This window comes from Notothenia rossii, assembly GCF_949606895.1.
Source record: "Notothenia rossii genome assembly, chromosome: 1".
Lineage (NCBI taxonomy): Eukaryota > Metazoa > Chordata > Actinopteri > Perciformes > Nototheniidae > Notothenia > Notothenia rossii.
This window is the reverse complement of record NC_136912.1, coordinates 52,562,863-52,587,140: the sequence shown is the minus strand read 5'-3', so window position 1 is coordinate 52,587,140 and position 24,278 is coordinate 52,562,863. Positions and strand designations below refer to the sequence as shown.

At 42.9% G+C, this 24,278-nt stretch overlaps 1 protein-coding gene and 2 long non-coding RNA genes across 4 annotated transcripts in view; 2 read left to right on the top strand and 1 right to left on the bottom strand.

Moving 5' to 3' along the window:
* frem1b (Fras1 related extracellular matrix 1b) overlaps positions 1 to 24,278 on the top strand; it is a 273,903-nt gene that overhangs the window by 110,736 nt on the left and 138,889 nt on the right. The window lies entirely within an intron of this gene.
* LOC307032740 lies at positions 18,129 to 19,528 on the top strand. The gene is made up of 2 exons (XR_013806370.1): positions 18,129 to 18,687; positions 19,211 to 19,528. It is a non-coding gene; the product is annotated as an uncharacterized lncRNA (long non-coding RNA).
* Positions 19,044 to 22,213, bottom strand: LOC307032677. 2 transcript variants are annotated; one of them, XR_013806352.1, is made up of 3 exons: positions 21,194 to 22,213; positions 20,421 to 20,500; positions 19,044 to 19,844 (listed from the first exon to the last, which is right to left on the bottom strand). It is a non-coding gene; the product is annotated as an uncharacterized lncRNA (long non-coding RNA). The 2 variants fall into 2 exon arrangements; XR_013806351.1 differs by having other exon boundaries at positions 20,421 to 22,213.

Below are 24,278 nucleotides of genomic sequence, written 5' to 3'. Positions count from 1 at the left end.
ATATATTTTCTTTGATAAAACTCCTGCTCTCTCTCCCTCACTCGACCTCTCCGCCCTGGGCACGCTCAGCTTTGCCTGCGCTCGCTCAAGTTGTCACAGCGTTATAAATGTGCCAAAAAACCAACCAATCGGAGAACTCGAGAAGGTCAATTCTGGCTGGTCCAGTAGAGGGAAGAGTTGCGACAGCGGAAGTCCAAAATGCTTGATCTTCACGTGGTTCAGAGAGACTCAGAAAGCTCGCGGAAGTTTGTGGCGGGCCAATTAGTGGTAAAAAGGTTTTGATTTGCAATATTTATACAACATATCGATATATGTATGTAGTTACATCAATATGTTTTGTTTTTTTTAAACTAAAATGTGCTAATATTTGAGGATTAAGATAAAATAAGAAATTGGGGAAATGTTTACGCTGCAGCAGCAAAAGGCAAAGCATTGTACAAAAGACAGTTAAAAGACTAGAATTAAACAATCGAAAATCCAAACATCTTAAATAGAAATAAAATAGCAGAAAATATACATAGCTATTGTGAACAGCTATCTTACCTGTTAACATATACATGGTGGGCTAACGTTGCCTTGGTTACAGAGCCTGTTGCTGTTGTTTATTGCTTTGCATTCTTTAAAACAAATATTATCTTCTTAAACGTGTATCGTAGTCAGGAGAATCACTTCCTAATGTTTATTGATATATTTAGAGGGAGGGGATGGGAAACAAGGCTTCAAAATTCAGATTAGATTAATGTCTACCATTTCTTTAATTCATCACTAGGGCCACCAGGGTGGGTGGAGGGGGTCAGGAGAACGGGATTGAGCTGAGGGGCACAGTGGAGGACCCGGAAGGGATTTTGGGCGGACGGCCCGGGGGCAAGGCAGAGACCATGGAGGGGGTCTCGGGCGGACCGCACGGCGGCAAGGCACAGACAATGGAGGGGGTCTCGGGCGGACGACCCGGGGGCAAGGCAGAGTCCATGGAGGGGCGAAGGCCGCAGCGGGCGAACTCAGGGGGCCGGGCTCGAGGGCAAAGACCACGGCACTCAGGGGGGCCGGGCTCGAAGGCGAAGACCGCGGCTCTCAGGGGGCCAGGCTCGAGGGCGAAGCAGGCGGCGACGGAACAACTCCGGAGGACGGGCAGGAAGGCGCTGACGGGACAGCTCCAGAGGCCGGGCAGGAACCGGAGCCGGTGGGACAGGCTTCGGCAGGATCCCCCACGGAAGAGGACCAGGAGTTGGCAGGACCCCCGGCGAGACAGGTGGCTGGGACCTCCAACGGAACAAGACATGGGATTGGCAGGACTCTCAGCGGGACCTCCAACGGAACAGGGCATAGGGTTGGCAGGACCCCCGGCAGAAGAGTAGTCGGTGGGACCCCCAACGGGACAGGATATGGAGTTGGCAGGACCCCCAGCGGAAGAGTTGTCGGCGGGACCTCCAACGGCACAGGACATAGGGTTGGCAGGACCCCCGGCAGAAGAGTAGTCGGCGGGACCCCCAACGGGACAGGACATAGGGTTGGCAGGACCCCCGGCAGAAGAGTAGTCGGCGGGACCCCCAACGGGACAGGACATGGAGTTGGCAGGACCCCCGACAGAAGAGTAGTCGGCGGGACCCCCAACGGGACAGGACATGGAGCTGGCAGGACCCCCAGCGGAAACTCCAACGACACAGGACACAGGGTTGGCAGGACCCCCGGCAGAAGAATCATCGGCGGGGGCTCCAATGGCACGGGTCATAGGGTTGGCAGGACCGTTGGCAGAAGAGTAGTCGGCAGGGCCTCCAACGGCACCAGGACACAGGGTTGGCAGGATCCCCGGCAGAAGAGCAGTCAGCTGGACCCCCAACGGGACAGGACATAGGGTTGGCAGGACCCCCGGCAGAAGAGTAGTCGACGGGAACCCCAACGGCACGGGACATAGGGTTGGCAGGACCCCCGGCAGAAGAGTATTCGGCTGGACCCCCAACGGGACATGACATGGAGTTGGCAGGATCCCCAGCGGAACCTCCAACGGCACTTCAGTAGGGACTTGAGTAGGGTCTTGAGTAGGGACTCGAGTAGGGACTGGACAAAGAACTCGAGAGGGGACTCGAGAGGGGACTCGAGAGGGTACTCTAGAGGGAACTCGAGAGGGAACTCGAGAGGGACTTGAGAGGTGACTCGAGAGGGAACTTGAGAGGGGGCTAGAGAAGGGACTTGAGTAGGGACTTGAGATGGGATTAGAGAAGGGACTAGGGAAGTGACCGGAGGAGGGACTGGAGAGGGGACTAGAGAGGGAACTAGAGAAGGGAATAGAGAAGGGACTAGAGGAGGGACTAGAGAAGGGACTTGAGAAGGGCCTAGAGAAGGGACTAGGGAAGTGACTAGAGGAGGGACTTGAGAAGGGAATTGAGTAGGGACTAGAGGAGGGACCATGGCCGCTGGGGCCAGAACTGGAGCTGGGACCATGGCTGCTGGGGCCAGAACTGGGTATGGAACCATGGCCGCTGGGGCCAGAACTGGGGTCGGAACCATGGCTGCTGGGGCCAGAACTGGGGTCGGAACCATGGCTCTTGGGGCTCGGGCTGCTAGCCTGGACTTGCGACTCCTTCTCTTAGGAGCCTTTTGGAGGCTCTGTGGACCTCCGAAGCCAGACGAGTTCCCGAGAACGGCTCCTGGACAGGAGCAGGACATGGGGAAGAAGCAGGGGTTGACTCCAGACGAAACACACCGAGACGTATGGTGTCAGGCTGGGATAATTATTTTTATTTTTTGTCAGAATGTAAAACAATTACATTAGTTACGACTTTTGTTCTCAAAAATCAGTGCATTGTGTGTAATACAACTGTGATTTTTATTAAATTAGTTAGTTTTTAAGGAAGGTGTTGGGGCAGAACCTCTGCTCCGCGCCGTTCCTATATGGACGGGTTCTCAAAAGAAGGAAAACTCAAAACACCAGGATAAGGGTTAAACAATAATATTTGCTTTTTATGGTAAAAGATACAACACCTAATCACGAAGCACTCCGCAACAGCAGCTTCAAAATGCAGAGTACTCCAGGCTCAGGTTCTACCACCGCGTGAGACACTTCTCAGGAACGGCCAGTTAGAACAAGAGCGCCGAACATCAAAAATAAACAACATTTATACACAGGTGTGGAGGAGTTTTATCGCTTGCTCCTCCCTAGCTATTTGTAATTGGCGAATTCACTTCTGGGCGAGCTAGCCAGTGAGTTGGCAGTTCTCCTGGGCGGGAACCCTGGCAATGATTCAGCAGTTTGTTGATTCCATCTGGTTCGCTTCCCGTCTCCTTACAGTGTGTGTATGTGTGTGTGTGTGTGTGTGTGTGTGTGTGTGTGTGTGTGTGTGTGTGTGTGTGTGTGTGTGTGTGTGTGTGTGTGTGTGTGTGTGTGTGTGTGTGTGTGTGTGTGTGTGTGTGTGTGTGTATGTATGTATGTGTGTGTGTGTGTGTGTGTGTGTGTGTGTGTGTGTGTGTGTGTGTGTGTGTGTGTGTGTGTGTGTGTGTGTGTGTGTGTGTGTGTGTGTGTGTGTGTGTGTGTGTGTGTGTGTGTGTGTGTGTGTGTGTGTGTGTGTGTGTGTGTGTGTGTGTGTGTGTGTGTGTGTGTGTGTGTGTGTGTGTGTGTGTGTCTCTGCCCTCAGGCAGATCCCCCCCAATCAATGCTTTGGACTCTTTGACAGAACGCACACTCATTCCCCTTTTAACATCTTTAACACACACACATTTAATCATGCAGCCCACCATATGAATGTCACATTTTTTCCTCTATGAAAGCTTATATTTGTATGTTCTCCATAGGATTAGTTGACTAACAAAGGTCAACTGTTCTTTATATCCTAAGGCCATCTCTGAACTTCCTCTCCCCTCCGAAGTCAGCTAATTCAAGATGAATACATCCATTGAGAATTCAGACCGACCATTGTCTCTTTAACTGTGGGACCAAATTGCCTCCAGGCCTCTTTATGAGTCTTGCAAGAAACGCACATACATTTCAACACACCAACATCCTTATCGTTTCTTAACTAATGCATGCTGGATATTGTTGGAGTCTGAGGGGTCTAAAACCCACCTCGGCTCCGCGTGTTGTTTGATGAGCTGGGTAAAATCATAAAAGGAAGGGATTAAGAAACACCAGGATACAAGTTAAACAATAGCCTAATCTGTTTTAATGATAAAAGATAACAATACAATATACAGAGTACTCTGGGCTCAATTCTACTACCGTGCGATGCCAATATCGGAGATGGTCTGTCAGAAGGGGCGCCGAGCATCAAAATATCACAACCTTTATACACAGGTGGGGAGGAGTTGTATCGGATGCTCCTCCCTAGTTATTTGTTATTGGCGATTTCACTTCTGGGCGAGCTAGCCAGTGAGTTGGCAGTTCTCCATTGGCCAGTTCCAGTTCTGGTCGGGACCCCAGACAATGAGTCAGCAGTCGTTGATTCCATCTGTTTCGCCCCATCTCTTTACAAGGAGATGTTAACAGATGACCAATGTATAGCTGTGATCTCACACACACACACACACACACACACACACACACACACACACACACACACACACACACACACACACACACACACGCACACACGCACACACACACACACACACACACACACACACACACACACACACACGCCTGTGTCCTTATAGGGATGTTTCATTATATGTTGCACATAACAAATATATAGTTGATCAATGATTATTTCGTTGTACAACAATCAATAGTAACGAGGAAAACATTACCTCGGCTCTCAATCAGTCCTACAGCAATGTTTTGGAGTAGAAGAATTGTACATACATAGGACTCTTTGACAGAACGCACACACCTTCCCCTTAAACATCTTTAACGCACACAGATCTTAGATATGTAGCCTCTACATGTCTGTGTCCTAATAAGGATGTCTCATCTCCCACATCACTAGTCACCTCTCATGCAAAACTGCTCCTACTTCATACAGAATAATTAAACATGTTTAAGCCAACTACTGCACAATGTTGTGGCAATTTAGTACTCACAACATGAAAGAATAAAACACAGGTATAGTTGAACAGTAATCACACAGCACATATATTTACTGCAATGAAAACACACACCAATCTGCCTTAAGCATGTGTAACGCACACTCTTTTTTTACCATGCAAGCATTCCAGAGATTTGAGCTATGTCCAAATACTCCACTCCAAACACAAAGGCTTCACCCCTCACATCTCCAGCTTCTGGCCACACAGATCGCTATTATTTGATACAAAGTAATTAAACACACACATATATTTAAGCAAACTCATATCCTGATACTGACAACAGAGGTTACTTTAATAATCAATAATATGAAACACTAATTAACCAACTATATATATAAAAAACCTCTCTATAATTAAGAGGAAAAAATAGACTCGTCCATTCACGTTTAACACACATTCTATATAGGGTGACATTAAAATGAATATACCAGAAATACGCTGTATCAAACTCTCTGCCATAATACGTTACTTTAATACTTCAAATAATTCAAATAATACTTAAAAGGCCAGAGCTTCAGCTGTGTCAAATAGATTGTTCCCTTTAGTTAACGTTATTTAAAAGATAATGATCATGTCCCCTTTATTGTATTACGAGCGTCCATTCCCATTGGATAACGGAGAATTTTACACCAGGAAGTAAGTATTCTCCTTACTGTCGATTGATTTTACAGTGATATCTGCACTACTCATCAACTCAAAAACACCAAATTATCCTTGTTAATTACACAACATTGATTGGTTTAAATTGTGTACAATGCTTTTGTATTTTTCCCTTTCAATTCGGAGAAACAAATATTTTTTCTGAGTTTTTGGATGGCAGAAGACACTACACTACCCAGAATCCTCAGCTATTGTTTGGGACTACACCATGTGCTTAGCTTGACAAACCCAGTGATCAGTCCTCAAGCCCCATCGCTTTTGTGTTACAAATATCAAAACAATAACAAAATATATCCGTCGTAAACTAAACCAGAAACAGCAGTATATTTTATTTTGTTAACGCTGTAAACTTGGGTTATGGCTAGAAAGGATCCGTCTAATGTAAATATGACGTCACGTTCTCGTTCTAACTCTCGTTGTAATCGGAGCGGCTCGGCTGTAATCGGAAAGGGTCGGGGTGGGCGGGACGCGGGAACATCGCGGGAACATCGAGAAGAGACGTCGTTCTAACTCTCGTTGTAATCAGAGCAGTGGTAACCACTCAAAGTCCTCAAGAGATAGGAAACGACAGCAGTGTGGGACCTTATTGCGGGAAATTACTGAGCACACATACCACCTACAGGATGAGACGTTCATGTGTACAGTGATATCAAGACTAAATGATCTTTTGGAGGACGTAAAGCAACACACCCCACATGACAGTAGTCTTCCTCTCACCTTCACGCCCCCCCAAACACAAAAGGCAGAAGAGGACCATAACACCTCTCAGTACCAGCCATCGTAGACACCCTTTTTCAGGCCGGGTGGGTCATAAAGCTGAGGTCATGAGATCCAACTACAGACTGGACAGCTTGAACAAGATTTTAAAAGCTAAGTCCCCAGAGTCTAATGCGGGAGGAGCAGGCAGGGGTACGAAGAGGAGGATAGATGCTTTAGGTAAGAACAAAGTATATTTACTTTTGCCATCTCCTCTATATTCACAAAACACAGCCAATCATCCATTCCAGTCCTATGTGACATGGCACAGTTCATTTCACTCCAATAGAAACTGATATAAAAGAGACCATTAGTCTTCTCATTGTGCTTATTGCTGTGGATAGGTGTTAACTATTGTTGTTGTATTGTATCATATCAAAAGTTGTTTTCATCCAAGGCACCACCGCCAGGTGAATGTTGGAAGCTTGGAGCTGTAAAGAGGTGCTAAGTAAAACAACCTTTTGAATCCATTGCATGTGATTGATGTAGTTATAAAAAGAATATCATAAGCTGTCATTACAGTCTAAATATCTAACAGCAAAAGGAGGAGAGGAGATGAGGAGAACAGAGGAGAGGAGACAGCAAAAGGAGGAGAGTATGAGGAGAGGAGAACAGGAGAGGAGAGGATACAGCAAAACGAGGATAGTCTGAGGAGAAGATGAGGAGAGGAGAACAGAGGAAACAGGGAAAGCAGAGTAAAGAGCAGAGTTGAAAGAGAAGTTGAAAGCAGAGCAAACAGTAGCAGGAGAAGTAGAGCAAATGTAAAAGTAACTTTGAAAAGTATCAGCAAGAAGATCAGAGTTGCATAATGTTATTTTGTTTTATTCGTTACTGTTATATTAATGTTGTATGTTCATTTTTGTACATAGGATAACAAAGATGATCTTAACCTTGAACTCGATTCATGACCTCATTTCATTATTAAAACCTTAATATCAAATTACAGACTGGATTCAAATTAGGATCTCCAAATGTGTTGATGTAATGTTTGTGATAAACTGAAGGATAAAGTGTTCCTTTATGTGTTGAGAAAATTCCCCTCCCTCTTAAGCCAAGTAAGGTGTTTAAAAAGCCTCTTGGATCAGCTGGAAAATACATCATCACAAAGCTGAAAACAGCTGTTTCACTTTACTTTTGAAAGATACGACAGAGACAAAGCTACACATATATGATGATAGTATAGAATATGGTGCATTGCTGCAGATTAAACTACCCAACGGGATATAAAAGAGGTAAACACATCTACAGCAGTAACATGCAACATACATTTTATTGCACCAGGAGCTATCTTGGGACTTTTACTGCAACAACGTTGACTTGCCTGTGAATACAAAATAAACCATAGTGTTGCTGATCTACAGTGTTGTCATTCTTCTTTCAACAGCAAGACCGCTAACAAGTATTTACATATTTAATATAGTTTAGTTTCTCGCCATCCCAAACGTAAACATTCAGCCACGTGACTGCGCTTCCGAGCCGCTCCGATTACAACCGAGCCGCTCCGATTACAACGAGAGTTAGAACGAGAACGTGACGTCATATTTACATTAGACGGATCCTTTCTAGCCATAACCGTAAACTTGACAGCTTTTTAGAATACTTACTTCCGGGTGTAAAATTCTCCGTTATCCAATGGGAATGGACGCTCGTAATACAATAAAGGGGACATGATCATTATCTTTTAAATAACGTTAACTAAAGGGAACAATATATTTGACACAGCTGAAGCTCTGGCCTCCCTTAAAAACTAACTAATTTAATAAAGTTGTATTACACACAATGCACTGTTTTTTGAGATTTATTCTTCGTAACAAATTTTATTTTTACATTCTGACGAAAATTAAAAATTATTGTGAATACAAATAAAATAAAAGAAGCCTCCCGTGAGTTACTACAAGCTATACAGTAGATTTTAAAAATGTTTTATAGAATAAAAGCTCACTTTGGGACGTTTTAGAAATGCGTGTGTGCACCACGACAAAAGAGCCTCATTCACTTTACATTGGGAGTTTTTGCGTGGTCCCGTAAATGTAGCAGAATGCGTGACTCCACCACGCAATGCGGTGTTAAGGAGTCGTGGTGGAGTCACGCATTCTGGTGAGATCAGGTTGATTACAATAGGTCTTCGCACACTTCGTGCTCAGGCCCTAATGATCCCAATCCCAATACGGATGATTGTATGAACTATGAAAAGATCTTAAAATCAATACAAATGTATTTATTATAAACGTTAGTCCTTAACATCTATCACTGTGTATATTCACCACTCAAACATCTTTTAAAAGTTGAACAAACCCCACACAGCTCAGTAAAGACTGTGTAATGTTGACTTTATTTGTTCATCTCAGTAAAAACTAATGTTCATATTTCTCTTTTTGATTATAATACTGATGATCGTTCAAAACAAAGCACTTTGGCAAGTTACCGTTTTAAAAAGCTTAATAAGCACCTTTGAACCTTTTTATCTTTATGTTTTAAACATACATTTTTGTTATGTTTTAAACACTACATTTTTTACATTTTCAACATCGTGGATAAATCCTTATATGCTTCCGGCAACACACTTAACGTCAACTTTGCCTCCTTATTACACTCACTTTAGTGGGAACAATGAGCATGCGTCTTTGATGCGCACAGGCGGGTGATGCAGGGATCAGAGTCCTGCATCGGGTCGGGTACCCGACGGGTGACCCACAAAAAAAGTGATTCGCGGGTGGTATTTGTTCAAAAAACAAATCCGGGTTCGGTTCTGGGTAAAACAAAGAAGATGCGGGTCGGGTCACTGTCAAGCCGTTAGTGGCCGACTCCGCTTACTAAGGGCTTCTCTGCAACTCTGCAGAATCCTATGGGTGACGTCACGGACACTACGTCCATTTATTTAATTTATTTATTTAATCGTTCATTTGGCAGGGACAATGCACAGTAATGAACACTTAAAACATTCAAATGTATCAAGCGTAACAGTGCCAGATTTAGCTTTGAGCTAATTTCCATCCATAGTCCCTCACATAAAACATTTAAGAAAATTACATTTTACAAACATAGCAAAAACAAAATACATGATATGCAAAAAAACAGTCCATGTAAACATTTATTAAAAAAAACACTTTTAAAAGACTTTAAATTGACTTTAAATTGTCAAAACTCAAGAAATTGTGTTTTTCAAGGATGGTACAGTGGTGGTATGAATTTGGCTTTCTGTCAAACACCTTGATAGCTCTCTTGTACAGCTGTTCTATGGGTTTCAGGTTTCTGGCACAAGCAAACGACCAGTTTGTAAAACAGTATTCAATGTGGGATATAATCATACAGTGGAGGTATGACTTTGCAGCATTGACAGTTAAGAAAGGTCTGATTTGTTTAACATTTTGCAAGTTGAATTTAACGGTATTGGATACTTTCTTAATATGTTTCTTAAAAATCAGGTTTAAGTCCAGTATTACTCCAAGATACTTGAAGTGGGGGACTAGCTCTAATTCTGCTCTGTTTAAAAACACATTGGATCCTTCGATTTTGACTGGTCGTTTACTGAACATCATGCATACTTTTTTTTGCATTTAAATATAAGCAAATGTTGTTCAGCCAGTGTTGGACCTTGTCCAATGCATTTGAGAGACAAGATGTGATTATTGCAGTATTTTTCCCGTGTACAAAGATGACCGCATCATCGGCATACATTTGTACATTCAAATCAGGACATACATTAGGCAAGTAATTAATGTACAGTGAAAACAGTAATGGTCCAAGAATGGAACCTTGTGGAACCCCAACAGGGTTGACAAGGTAGGGGGATTTGGTACCGTTGACCAAAACACGCTGTTTTCTGTTTGATAAGTAAGACTCAACCCACTGTATTGAATCTGCCGAAACATTTAAATACGTCAGCTTTGTAAGTAGCACTTGGTGGTCAACAGTGTCAAAAGCCTTCCTGAGATCAAGGAAGACAGCACCTACATATGGGCTCGTGTCCAACATAGATATAACCTTTTCCACAAAGACACAGTTAGCCGTCTCAGTGGAGTGGTGAGCACGAAAACCAAACTGCATTGGGTGGAGTGGAGCCAAACATTTATCTGAATGTTTGGTGATTAGTTTTGACACCCATTTCTCAGCTATCTTAGAGACACAGGGGAGGATGCTGATTGGTCTGTAATTGGACATCATTGCCTTATCCCCAGATTTAAAAATCGGTGTCACCGTGGCCACCTGCCAGGATGATGGAACTTCCCTCGTGCTGATAGATATATTCACTAGCATACTAATTGGTTTTATTAGACCCTCAATATTTGTCTTTATAAAGTTGGTGTCTAAATCATCTGCATCCCTAGCCTTAGAACCTTTTAACCCTAAGATTATATTTTTTACCTCTGTGATTTCCTCCAGGTCAAAAACGGGCTGTGTATCCACAGTCGGGCTAGGTGAGACCTCAGATGGCGGGAAGAGCTTTGTGATGTCCAGAGGACTATTTATAAAATACTAATTTAGAGAGCTGGCCAACACTGCAGGGTCTTTTATCAGGGCATCATTGATTTTTTTATTCTAGAGCATTATTTTCCTGTTTCTTATGTTTACCAAATAGTTTATTTAGGATTTGCCAGACGTTTTTACTGTTACCTTTCGCACCTTCAATTATATTGATGAAGAAGTTAGCTTTGGCCTGTCTTATTGTTTGTGTTACCTTGTTAAGAGCATGAGTGAATTTCTGTGATTTCAAGCTTTAATAGTTGGCCTCTGGATTTCATTAAATTCTTGCACTGTATATTTAGTCAGGGAAGATGATGTTCCTTCCTGTTCCTAAGGCACCCTCTCCTTGAGAAGGAAGACATTGCATCGTTAATTTGAGATATAAACAGATCACTGTTTTCACCAATGTCTTCAGAGGACAGAGTGTCCCCCCAATCAATCATTTTCACTGCCTCCATAAAACGTTGTTGCAGGTTTTTGGGGATGAAGTGTGAACCGAAGGCAGGGGTTTTAGGTGTGGCCATAAACCTTTTTTTGTGAGTTTCCTGGCAAAAAGAATAAGATTATGGTCAGAAAGACCAGTCAGGAAGCTGTAGGTTTTGACTATTCTGTCAGCTTTGTTAGTAAATAATACATCTATCATAGTCTTGGAGGTTTTGGTTATTCCAGTCAGTTGATCCATTAGTTGTATTAAGTTGTGTTTATCCTTGATCCGTTTTAAGCTTTTTCTATTTGGTTTGTCATTCCAGTTGATATTAAAGTCTCCTACAATAATTAGCACTTTGTTGGAGTCATAGGAATTCAGCAGGAGTTTTACCTGGTCATAGAAATCCATCTTAGCGGTGGGTTGTCGATACAGGCAAATCATGGTGAGGGACATTTCCTCAGATAGTGTGATTTCCACACCAACACAATCAAATTCAATATTAGCTGGGAGTGCAATCTCCCTACAAGTAAAGGTATTCCTCACATAAAGCAACACACCCCCTCCTTTTCCCTTCAGTCTGTCCTTCCTAAACACATTATATCCTGAGATAGATACAAGAATGGATGGTTATGACTGTTTTAGCCAAGATTCAGATATTCCCAAACAGTCAATATTGGACTCAAGGAGGAGATGTTCTAGCTGTTCATGTTTATTGCAGATGCTGCGGAAATGTAAATGTCCACTGAATAGTCCCTTCGGCCTGCACCGAGGATCCCACACTGTTTTTGCTTGATTCACTGTTTGAAGCATTTTTGTGCATTTTTGTGCATTTTTTAAATACAGGATTTCTAGGCTTTACCTCGGTGCCGTTGTTGACAGTGGAGGAGTCAAAGCTAGCCGGTGATGCATGGTTCTCCGCTGCTGTGCTTTTAGCCCTCTGCGCGGGCCCCCAGTCCTTTGATGGTGTGGATGTTGGTCCTGCTGCTAGGCCAGCAGCCGTCAGCGAGAGACCACAGAGACCCGCCGGCAGAGCTAGCTGTTCAGCTAGCCGGCCTCTTCTGAAGCCAGTCCGGTGGTGTCCGGTGGTGCGAGAATCTCCGCTGCTAGGCCGCTAGCCCTCGGTGCGGATCCGTAGTTCTCCGATGGTGTGGAAGCTATCCGTCCTCCTCTGAAGCCAGCCGGCAGTGTGTGGATCTCCGCTGCTCGGCCGTAGTCCTCCGGTGGTGTGGTTAGAGGTCCTGCTGCTAGGCCAGCAGCCGTCGGTGCGAGACCGCAGAGACCCGCCGGTGGAGCTAGCTGCTCAGCTAGCCAGACTCTTCGGAAGCCTACTGATGGCGTGTGGAGCTCAGCGGCCGGGCCGCCAGCCGTCAGGTTGATCGAAATGACGCCGGGACCCGGACACGGGTGGATATCTCCCGAGAGCAAGAGACACAACAGAGCCAATAGCCCAATATTTTCCTCTTTTCTTTTTAAACCCTTTTTTTTGTTTGAAAGAGTCTGCCAGGAGTGCCAGATGAATGAACTGTAGATAATATGCCGACCATGGCCGAAGTGCTTGATATTCAACGATGTTGCTGGTGCAGACAATGATGTATCCTCAACATGTTGTTTTACCATGGGGGCAAGATGAGTGGTGTAGCTACACAGAGGTTTGAGATTTAGGACAATCATGCAGGGATAGATTGCTGCCACTGCGCCAGAACTGCCTGCCGCCATCTTGGGAAAATATATATACAGTCTATGGAATAAATGCAGATCATCCTCTGGCTGCAGCCTTGACCGATACTTGCTTTTGATCAGAGTCAATGCGGAAAACCCACACTCACAGGTGAAGGGAATGTGCACTTTTACAGCCTAAAGTGTGCAAGTGACACTTTACTCATCTTTTTCTCGTTATTTTTTTCTCACGCTGCGCCTCCCCTGAAGCTCTCTGGCGCCCCCCCAGTGAGGCGCGCCTCACACTTTGAAAACCGCTGATCTAGAGAATTCGAGAAATGCACTTACCATGGCTGCCACTGAGGTACTTCCGGGTCATTTCACTCCGTTAGGAAGGTTCCTAAGCTAAATGGACTATTCGGGAAAAAAAGAGGAGGCGGAGCTAATGCCTGATCAGAATTCTACCGGAAATAAAGTTACATTGTGCTGTGATAAAATGCCATCCTGTTCTAAACCACATCAAGGATTATTTCTGAAACAGTATGGTGCTCAAATTATTATCTCTTGCGGGTGAGTTCCTTTTTTTATTTCCTGCTTTTTTAACACATTTTCTCTCCAGTAAAGGTTAGCGATACTTGCTAATGTAAAACAATACCATATCACGTCCAAAACATGTCAGGCATTGTTTCTGATAGCAACTTTCTGTAGGTCCACCATCCGAAATGACGTAATATCTGCAGCAAATCTGTATCCGCTCGTTGTACCCCAGTTTTATTTTATTAGGGTTTTATTTTCTGACGCTGCGTGAGTTCCCCGACATAGGACACATATTTATGTACACTGAACAAAAATATAAATGCAACACTTTTGTTTTTGCTCCCATTTTTCATGAGATGAACTCAAAGATCTAAAACATTTTCTATTTACACAAAATAACCATTTCTCTCAAATATTGTTCACAAATCTGAAAAAATGTGTGATAGTGAGCACTTCTCCTTTGCCGAGATAATCCATCCCACCTCACAAGTGTGGCATATCAAGATGCTGATTAGACAGCATGATTATTGCACAGGTGTGCCTTAGGCCGGCCACAATGAAAGGCCACTCTGAAACGTGCAGTTTTGCGTTATTGTGGGGGTCTGGGGGGGTCAGAAAACCCTAGGGTTAAACCCTGACCCCAACCCTAACATGTCACCCATTGAGCATGTTTGGGATGCTCTGGATCGGCGTATACGACAGCGTGTTCCAGTTCCTGCCAATAACCAGCAACTTCGCACAGCCATTGAAGAGGAGTGGACCGACATTCCACAGGCCACAATCAACAACCTGATCAACTCTATGCGAAGGAGATGTGTTGCACTGCATGAGGCAAATGGTGGTCACACCAGATACTGACTGGTTTTCGGACCCCCCCCAGACCTTGAGGCTGTGCGAAGTGGCTGGATATTGGCAGGAACTGGAACACGCTGTCGTATACGCCGATCCAGAGCATCCCAAACATGCTCAATGGGTGACATGTTAGGGTTAGGGTTTAACCCTAGGGTTTTCGGGCCCCCCCCCCCCCCAATAAAGCAAAACTGCACGTTTCAGAGTGGCCTTTTATTGTGGCCAGCCTAAGGCACACCTGTGCAATAATCATGCTGTCTAATCAGCATCTTGATATGCCACACCTGTGAGGTGGGATGGATTATCTCGGCAAAGGAGAAGTGCTCACTATCACACATTTTTTCAGATTTGTGAACAATATTTCAGAGAAATGGTTATTTTGTGTAAATAGAAAATGTTTTAGATCTTTGAGTTCATCTCATGAAAAATGGGAGCAAAAACAAAAGTGTTGCATTTATATTTTTGTTCAGTGTATAAAAGACATAAAAAAGTGCATTTTGCATGATAGGTCCCCTTTAAACAGTTATAAATGGCATCATATTTTAACTCTCCTTGCATTAACCTTGTACAATATTGAGACAACTCGGAATATCTCCAGCATTAAACATCACAGAATACAATATTTTCAAAAAAGAATCATCTGTAATTGTTAATAACATAAACAATACGTACATATGATGCGATTGAAGGCATGAAGACGTATGCAGATGTAGCTGGATTTCTTTACAAACAATACCATATTGCTCACAGAGCAATGCTTTGCCTATTTCCTATCTAATGATCACATTACATGTTAGACACTTTTATCCAAAGCGACTTACATACTCAATACTGTGGGCAATCCCAACAGGAGCCATTTAGGGTGAAGTGTTTTGCCCAGGGACACAACGACATGCTGACTGCAGTGGGGTTTGAACCTGTGACCCCCTGATCCCAACACAAAGGCTCTATCCACTGCGCCACACGCCTCCATCACCTGACACACCCATCTGATGATCTCATCCTGATTCTTAAAGGGACCACGACCAGGCACAATAGGAACACAAAAAATAGCCCAGAAAATGCAAACAATACTAAACTTAGCTGTAACAGAACACTCCCTGTCTGGCGTGGCAACACGTCACCCAAATCTAGAACACTTCCATGACCTAGCCATCTGGGGGGAGAAGAGGCACCATCTCTGGAACAGGCCTAAGGAAGAGCAAAGTCCCTCCTGGTTCGATGATCTTCACCTCGACCTGATGCACCTTCCCGTCTTTGTTAGGAAAAGTCTGTGTTGTCAGTCGAAGAGGCCATTCATATCTTGGTACTTGATTTGACTGCCACTACTTGCATGCTTGAATGATGATATCTGCGGCCTGATTGGATTCCTCAACAGTGAATTCTGCATCGCAGCAATGCCAGCCCTTACGATAACTGTTCTTTTTTGGGGTTGCCTTGAACACACATGCGATGTGCAAGAGGCGAGAAACAGCAGGAGTGAGTGACTCCCATAAAGAGGACATGGCAGATCGCTTGGAACAAAGCTGCTTGTGAGCGGTTGCAGTGCTCAAAGTAGACACTTGAAGGCAGATATCTGGGTCTGAAGTCGGATCCACAAGATCATAGGTGCTCTCAGAGATACTTGGCTCTGGCTTGGACAGAAACTTGGGTTCAATCAGCCAGTTAGTGTATTTTAAATGAGCTGAAGCCACCGAATGTGTTGCATGATCTGTGGGGTTCTGATCTGTCGGCACAAAAGGCAATTGGTCCAGATTGGGCACAGTACTTCCAAGGTGGTCAGCATCACAGGAGGTTTTCCCCTCTGAATTCAGAGTGACTTGGAGAATAGGATGCTCTGTGGTTTTCGTGTAGAAGATGTTGATCGTCAATGGTTTGTTGACGCTTTCTTGACAAACATTGCCTACAATGACCCATCCCAGATCTAACTTTTGCGCATAAGACAGGTTGTGTTAGCCGTTCACCTGTTCGCGAACCTCATGAACTCTGATTACGTCCCGACCTAACAGAAGATGATAGGGGCTTGTGGGTCAATGTCTGGGATGAGGTGCACCACTGACTTTAGGTGTGCATGATTGAGAGCCACATCAGGGGTTGGGATCTCGTCTCTGTTGTTAGGAATGTCATTGCATTCTATGAGGCTGGGCAATGGGATGTGGACAGTTCCATCCAGAGACTCAACTTCATAGCCACTGGCTCTTCTTCCTTCTGATTCTTTCACTCCAGCACATGTTCTCAATGTGTAAGGAGCACTTGGACTTTGGTCACTGAACATTTCAAATAACTGTTAACGAACTAATGATCTATTGCTCTGTTCGTACAAAATTGCATACAGTTTCATTCCTTTGTCTTTGTGGCCTGATGGATATACTTTTACAAGACATATTTTGGAGCAGGATCTACCTGCCAGATCTCCGCCACAGACGTTTGTGCATTTGGTAGTGACATGAGGAGGAGGTGAACTTTTCTTCTCCTCCCCGCCATGCTCTGGAGCAGGGACCACCTCCTCCATCCAGGTTGAAGTGATTTGTAGTGTCTTTCACTTTTGAATTAAAAACATTGAATTTTCATTTTACAGTTCTTCGCAAAATGTGATGACGAAGAACAACATTTGAAGCACACATTCTCTTTTAGGAATGCCTTACGCTCCTCAATGGGCTTTGTTCGGAATGTACGACATGTATCCGACACATTTTATCGAAGTCCTCAGATTTTGTTGGGCGCTCACCGGTCTCAGTAACGGATCCGGGAAAGATCTCTGTTTTGTGGACAGAGACCTCCCGATATTTGTTTGGTTTCCAACCTGTCTTCTCATTCTGTTTAGCTTGTTCTATGTGGGAGGTGAAGTTGAAGCTCGGATCATTTCTCATGATAGCCTCCTGGCTGACAAAGTTCACAAAGAAGTCAAAGGGTGGATAGTGGACAAGATTTTGCCGATTGTAGGATGCACCAACTGATGCCCACTTTTCCTGCAGACCGAATGGAAGCTTCTGCACTATTGGGTTGACGCCTCTTGCTGTGTCGAGGAAGGAGAGACTCTCTTTCTGCTTTGGCAGATTGAAGTTCCATTAATAGATCACTTAACTTTGTCAGTTTGGAATAATCTTGATTTGTTATTTTAGGAAAGGTGTCAATGCGCTTGAACAGAGCGTCTTCAATTAATTCTGGTGAGACATATGTTCGCTCGAGTCTTTCCCATATCATTGCTAATCCTGCTTCAGGGTAGTTTATTTGTATTGCTATTATCTGTTCGACATGTTGTCTTGCCTTGTTACCAAGCCACTTGTGCAAAAGATCCATCTCCTAACTTGGTGTCAGGTCTAAACCCCGGGGTCTGGAAGGACCGTTTCCAGGCCCTGTAATTCTGAGGTTTGTCACTGAATTGAAGCAAACCTGTAGCCAAGGTTCAATGTTCAAGGTTCTTTATTTGTCATACCAACATAGCTACAGAGTAGTTATGTCGATGAAAATATTAGGTCACAGGCTTCTCCAAGACTGCAACACAATAATACAGAAAAACATAGTGCAAGTAAATATTAAAAAGTAAATACAAAAAGAAAAATAGTTTAAAAAAAGTGAAGTAGTGAAATAAAAGTCTATATGCAAGCTATTGGAATAATATATATGATCAATAATTGCTAAATAGCAGATGAATGTTATGGATGTTGTTACAACAATTCAGGTGTTTAACAGTCTTATTGCCTGTGGGATGAAACTGTCTCTGAATCTGGTGTTTTTTGTCCGGATGCTGCGGTAACGCCTGCTTGACGGCAGCAGACTGAACAGTTTGTGGCTGGGGTGATGGGGGTCTTTTAGAATCCGGAGGGATTTCTTCCTGAGCCGCTGGGAGCCACATGCTCGCACCGTGCAAAGTATGTTACAAAGTCATTCAGGTTTGAGTGGTCATGATTGTAGTTCGGAGACATAGGATAGGGCGATGAGGAAGGTTAACCACTGTGGTTTTGAGGCCTGTAATACAACGGTTGTTCTCAAACCTAACATTACGTGACCCATGAGCATACTCGTCTCTGTTGATGCTAGGCTGCTGTGAAGTAATCATAGACTGTATATATAAATGGACGTAGGGTCCGTGACGTCACCCATAGGATTCTGCAGAGTTTTCCGAGAAGCCCTTAGTAGGCGGAGTCGGCCACTAACGGCTCGACAGTGACGTCAGAGTTCAACTTCCGCCTTCTCCAGCCTGCTCCAAATAAGGGCAAAGAGGCGGAGCCGAGCTGAAAGTTCCAGAGCTAGCTGAAGCTACCAAGCTAAGCTAACATGCTCCCCATCTGCACACTGCCGTGGCATTTTACGTTTCTAAGGTAAGCCGATATGAAACTATTCAGCAAAACTATAAATAATAATCCAAGTTATTGAGTTTTTAGCATAATACTTCAGAATCTTAAAATCCCTTAACGTTTGTATGCAATTGTGCTAAATTCAACACTGGAATCAATCAAATATTAATATGTTTGCATGACATGAGTTATTTATATTTTGATATCACTTAATTATACGTTTAATACATGTAAGTCAAGCTAAGGTACATGTGATTGTAGCTAGTTAGTGCTCTTACCTGTGAGGCCTCCTCCAAACAGCATAATAACCAGACTGTATCATTAAAACTAAGTACCAGTTCTAGATCCTTGACTTTAGACAAACAATTCAAAAGACAACATGTATTTAAAGACCAATCTTTATTTGAATGTAGCTCTTAACCTGATATATTAGTTATACAGTAATAGTATTGACAATCTAAAAAAACTGAGCAACTCAACAGTCAACTTTATATTTCTTATTGTCTAAAGCATTTTGTTATTTTCATTTCCCCCCTCTCATATTCAGTGTGGACGGATTGAGACAGCGTGGTGTCCAGAAAGCTGCAGAGACTTCAGGGAGAAACCTCCGTGTGATGGACGTCCTGTCTGTTTGTTTGGCCCGGAGAGGACTGAGGGTCTTTCCTCTGCAAGGAGGACCTGGTCTGATGGAGGAGCCCATGCTGGGCAAAGCTGATACCAACTGCACAGGCCTAGTCTGTCACTTTATTTGACTAAATGTGTTTACTTTAATAGTTTTACACCTTCTGTCCATATGTGCTTTTTATTTAAAACATGTTTGATTAAGTTTTGGTTCACATTTCAATAAATTGTATTTGTATTTGCACTCCTTTCGTCCATTATTCTTACTGAAAATGTTAGATTCCACATTCACATCTGACTGAAGATTGGCCCCATTTATTTGTGACGTTGCAAACTCTGCGGTACAAGGCACAAGTGATGTGAAGCTCAAAAAGCGAGGCAAATGGACTGTAGATGTGGAAATAGGTGCATTCCATCAGCTGACTGTTTTTACAATAAAAGTAGTTTCTTAGTGTACTGGTCTTAAAATCTCATAACATCAGCTTTTAATGTTCCTCTTGGATGTTCTTCTTGACCCTCAGAGAAGGAGAAAATATTGTGTCTTTCAGGCATGTCCTTTCCTAACAAAAATTACAGGAAACATAAAACATATTATTGCAGAACAAGTGTGTTGTTTATGAAAGAGGTGTGTTTGTGTGTTTAGGGGCTGTAGATATAATTATTTTGTAATTGTAATGTTTTTTTTTATTTCAACATTGAGCTACAAAGACAATCAGATTATGAATGAAAAGTATGAAGTTCATCAACATTGAAATATATGTTATTATCAAAATAATATGTAACTGTTATCAAAACGTAGTGCAACTGTAGAAGCTTGCTCTTTTGTCTCACTGAAAGAATAACTTTTACCACGTTTTTTTACAGACAATATTGAGAGATAAATAGTAGCAGTTCTCACTTTGTGTTAAATATCTTAGCCTTCAATACATTAAAACAGAAAGCTGACAAAATCATATTGCTTGTTAAAATCTAAATGTAACTTTTTGCACAGAAAAAACCCTCAACTCCACTGGTGTGTAGGTGATCTAGTATTGTTTAATGGAATGTATGTCAGTGTATTAAAGGCAATACTTCATTTATTTAAACCAATATCTTTCTTGATTCTTTGTACAGTATGAAAAAAATTGTATTTGTACCTGTGCTGAAGTTCACTGCTGTGAGGAGTCCAGTTCTGTCTCTCACTCTCTGGTCCAGCCTGTCTGCATCACCTGGACACCTTAAACAAACAGATATATGTAAAGTACCATGTGTACAAACAATATAACTGATTATCTTCTGTTGAACATGTTGGATTGTGTATTGTCCGAGTCAGGGTCCTTTTTATTTTACTATAACTTTGGAAGTTGTGTTACCGATGCTTGCTGTTTATTTGATACCCATTTGGTAATGCAATTAATAAAAACAACAAGGTTTGGGTTCGTTCTTCAGACGTTAACGTGTAAGCTCAATAATGAACTCCAGCTCAACCAACCATATTGTAATATCTAAGTAATCATCTTGAAATATGACATTAATAATTGTAATATACACACATCTTATTGTGAGGTTGATTTCACCACACTACTTCGACATTAGTTGTCTACATACTTGAGCATAGCCAATTTAAATTAACCTTAGTGATGCATACAGTTCTTACCTAAATAATAATCATCTCTCTAAGTTACAAGGATGACCTTATTTTATCAACCTCAAACAGAAGCCTTTTGTTATACAGTATTAGCCCACTTAACACTTGTCTATTTCGTTTTAACGTTTATATATAGTCTGTGATTTTAACTTGGAGGCTACTATTAGCATCGTTAGCACCGATGTAGCTACCACTAGCTTACACGCTAACCCAAGCCGTAACATAAATTACGTAGCTGATTAAAATCATTAACACATAAATAAGTACTCGAATTTCACTTACCACAAAACCGCATTCATGCACCGTCTGTTTCAACCGCAGAGCGAGTCACAATAGTGCGATATATAAGCATGAAGAACACACAAACACGGCCGGGGGCAAGCCGGTTCCCTGGATGAGCTGAACAGGCACTCTGCCTGCCTGTTGCTTCACGGAGCAGCTAGCAGAGAGACAAGAAGCTAACAGCAGCAGTCACTTCACAGAGCCGTCACTCAATGTGACCACGCCCTAATTTCTGCAAAAACTTTAAGACCTAATATAAATAAAAGGGTTGTGTTAGAAAACAATTCACTCACAGATCCATAATCATGAAGGTGGAATCTAACTATATTCATAATAATATTTATTGCTTCCATGGGTAGAAACATGTTTTTTTCTGCTTTAAAGTTGGGCATTTTAACATGGGGGTCTATGGAAATTGCTCCTTTCTGCAGTCAGTCCCTATCGGCCAATATATGAACTGCAGTGTGTGCCACTTCCGTATTGGCGTCCCGGCTCTTCCACAGAGTTTGCCGCTTGGAAGTAATATGAGGTGATGGGATCCAGGATTGGTTTGATGGAGAATGAAAGGTTTGGCTTCTTGTTTGAGCTGTGAATGTGAAATGCTGTCGCCAGGGCTTGGCTTTGTTTTTGCTGGGACATATTAGCTATTTTCGTTGTTCCCGCGTCCCAGGAGAGAAGCTTAAAAAGTAAGAGAAAATGGAGTATCTGAGAAAGGTCAGATTGGTTACTTTAATTAAATAGCGTGGTAATGAATCAGACAGAATGTAGTCGGGAGCACACAGCTGTGTTCTCGGGTCTGCAGCGAAGGAAGAGAGACCCAACCACGCACGTCGGCTGGTTATGTATCCTCCGTTGGCTCCTCCTCACATGTCGGTTGGCGATGTAGGGGGACCTCCCACCTCGGTCTTCAATGTCCGTTATCGCGCATAACAGAGGATTTAGACGTTGTACAGTCATTCCTTTTCTCCTCATACTCTCTTTCATGACTTTTTATTTAATGCATTTAAACGGCTGCAATGGCGTTTTTGTTAAAGCCGGAAGTCAAGGTTACTGTTGGTACTTCAGAGATCTCTTCCGGAATAGCTTTTCAAAATAAACGTTAGCCACAGTTGAACTCTGACGTCACTGTCGAGCCGTTAGTGGCCGACTCCGCCTACTAAGGGCTTCTCGGCAACTGCAGAATCCTATGGGTAACGTCACGGACCCTACGTCCATTTATATATACAGTCTATGCTTGAACCTCGGCAAAAAAGGCATTAGAAGCATTAAAAAGTCAAGGTAAACTTGCGGTTAACTTGCAGTCTGCAATGCGTGTCACGCTCGCGCACACAAGTAAATATATATGCACGTTCATTCTCACAACGCGTCAGACACAAGAAAATATACATTAATTTACATCAGAATCAGAAAGTTTTTATTTTTTTATTTTGTATAATTTTTTATTTTGTATAATGGGACACAGGCCAGGGTTTGGTCCGGATTGATTTACAGTTCGGTCCGGATCCGGACCTTGGTCCGGAATTTGAGAAGCCCTGCTCTACACCCAGGTTGTAGATCAACAACATAAGTCTTGCGGTCATAATGCTTCTTTGCTCTTTTTTGTTCTCTCTGAGATGTCTGTGATGCTAGCTTGTATGCATCTTGCATCCTTCTTCTCCACTTACTTGCATATTCACTTTGAGAAGTATTCTGGTCACATGGAATCAGGCCGAACATGATGTCAACAGTTAGCCGAGGATTTCTACCATAAAGGAGTTAGTAAGGAGCATAACCTGTTGCTTCACTGCGCGTACAGTTATATGCGTGCACAACCTTGGTTAGAGAGCTTTTCCAGTCTGACTTTGCTTCTTCTGTCAGGTTCTTGAGCATGGACAGGAGTGTTCGGTTGAATCTCTCAGCTTGACCGTTTCCGGCAGGGTGGTAAGGTGTTGTATGTTGTAGGAGTCGGGGGGGCTGATCATTTATTCCGGCAAATTACTCAGACATACTAATTGACCTAACAGAAGTTATTGAGTCAATGTAAGTTTACTGCTTGGCTCAGATCCACCAACATCAGCAAGATCTCACCTCTATTAACTCCTGAAGAACCAGGTTCAATTAACTGCTGCTTCAATTCAGACGACCCGCTAAATCTGTTTAAGCGATCCCGAAGGATTTTAATATCAGTAAATGAGGTGTGGCCCTACCTAAGTGTGAGTGTGGCAGGGTGCAATCTTACCTTTGAAGCAGGAGAGGAGAGCGCAGATGTCTTTTAAGTTGTCCCAGTCCAAAAGCTGGGATCAGTTTATTTGAAGAAAAATGGTCCACACGTATACAGGGTTTTTACCTTCTCTCGCTACAACATTATAATCATACTAAACATATCATGCTGTGATCATGTTCTAATATGAAACTTTAATTCACAGTTTTACATGTATTACCCTACATTTTTACTTCAACTGCCCAATTCAGTTGTGACATTTAAAATCATCCGAAAGTATTTTGAGGCATCTCCTCATAAATGACCGGTGGTAATAAAAAGCACATTCAAACTTTCATTCACCAAATCAATTCAAATCAATTCCATACCTATATTCCGACAGGTGGCGGGTACTAATACTCACAAACACATTTCAATTAATTCCACTCATTCAGTCCAGAAATTCACTCCACATTCAATAAAGACAGTCGAGAGATATTTAACAAGTTTGAGAAAACCTTACCGAGAGCAAAAACCTAGCTCTCCGGGGGAGAGAGCATTATACCAGGGGAACTCTCTCTGAGACACACACACACCCACCCACCCACCCACCCACCAGGGGCGGATCTAGAAAAATATTCATGGGGTGGCAAGAAGGTGGCAGGAGAATTTCAGGGGTGGCATCCCCTGGCAGAAGTATATGCTGATTTAATCGCAGTCATATCAATCAATGTTATCTTGGAAAGCCACAATATTGATATTTTAACTCAATAACATTAGGTGACACATTACATTATTGTGGCACAATTTTAACTGAACAATAACTGAATGAGTTTGTTTCACTCTTAGACCAGCAGGGGTACCAAATATATGAAGACTGCTGCAATAAGTACATTAATTAACTGT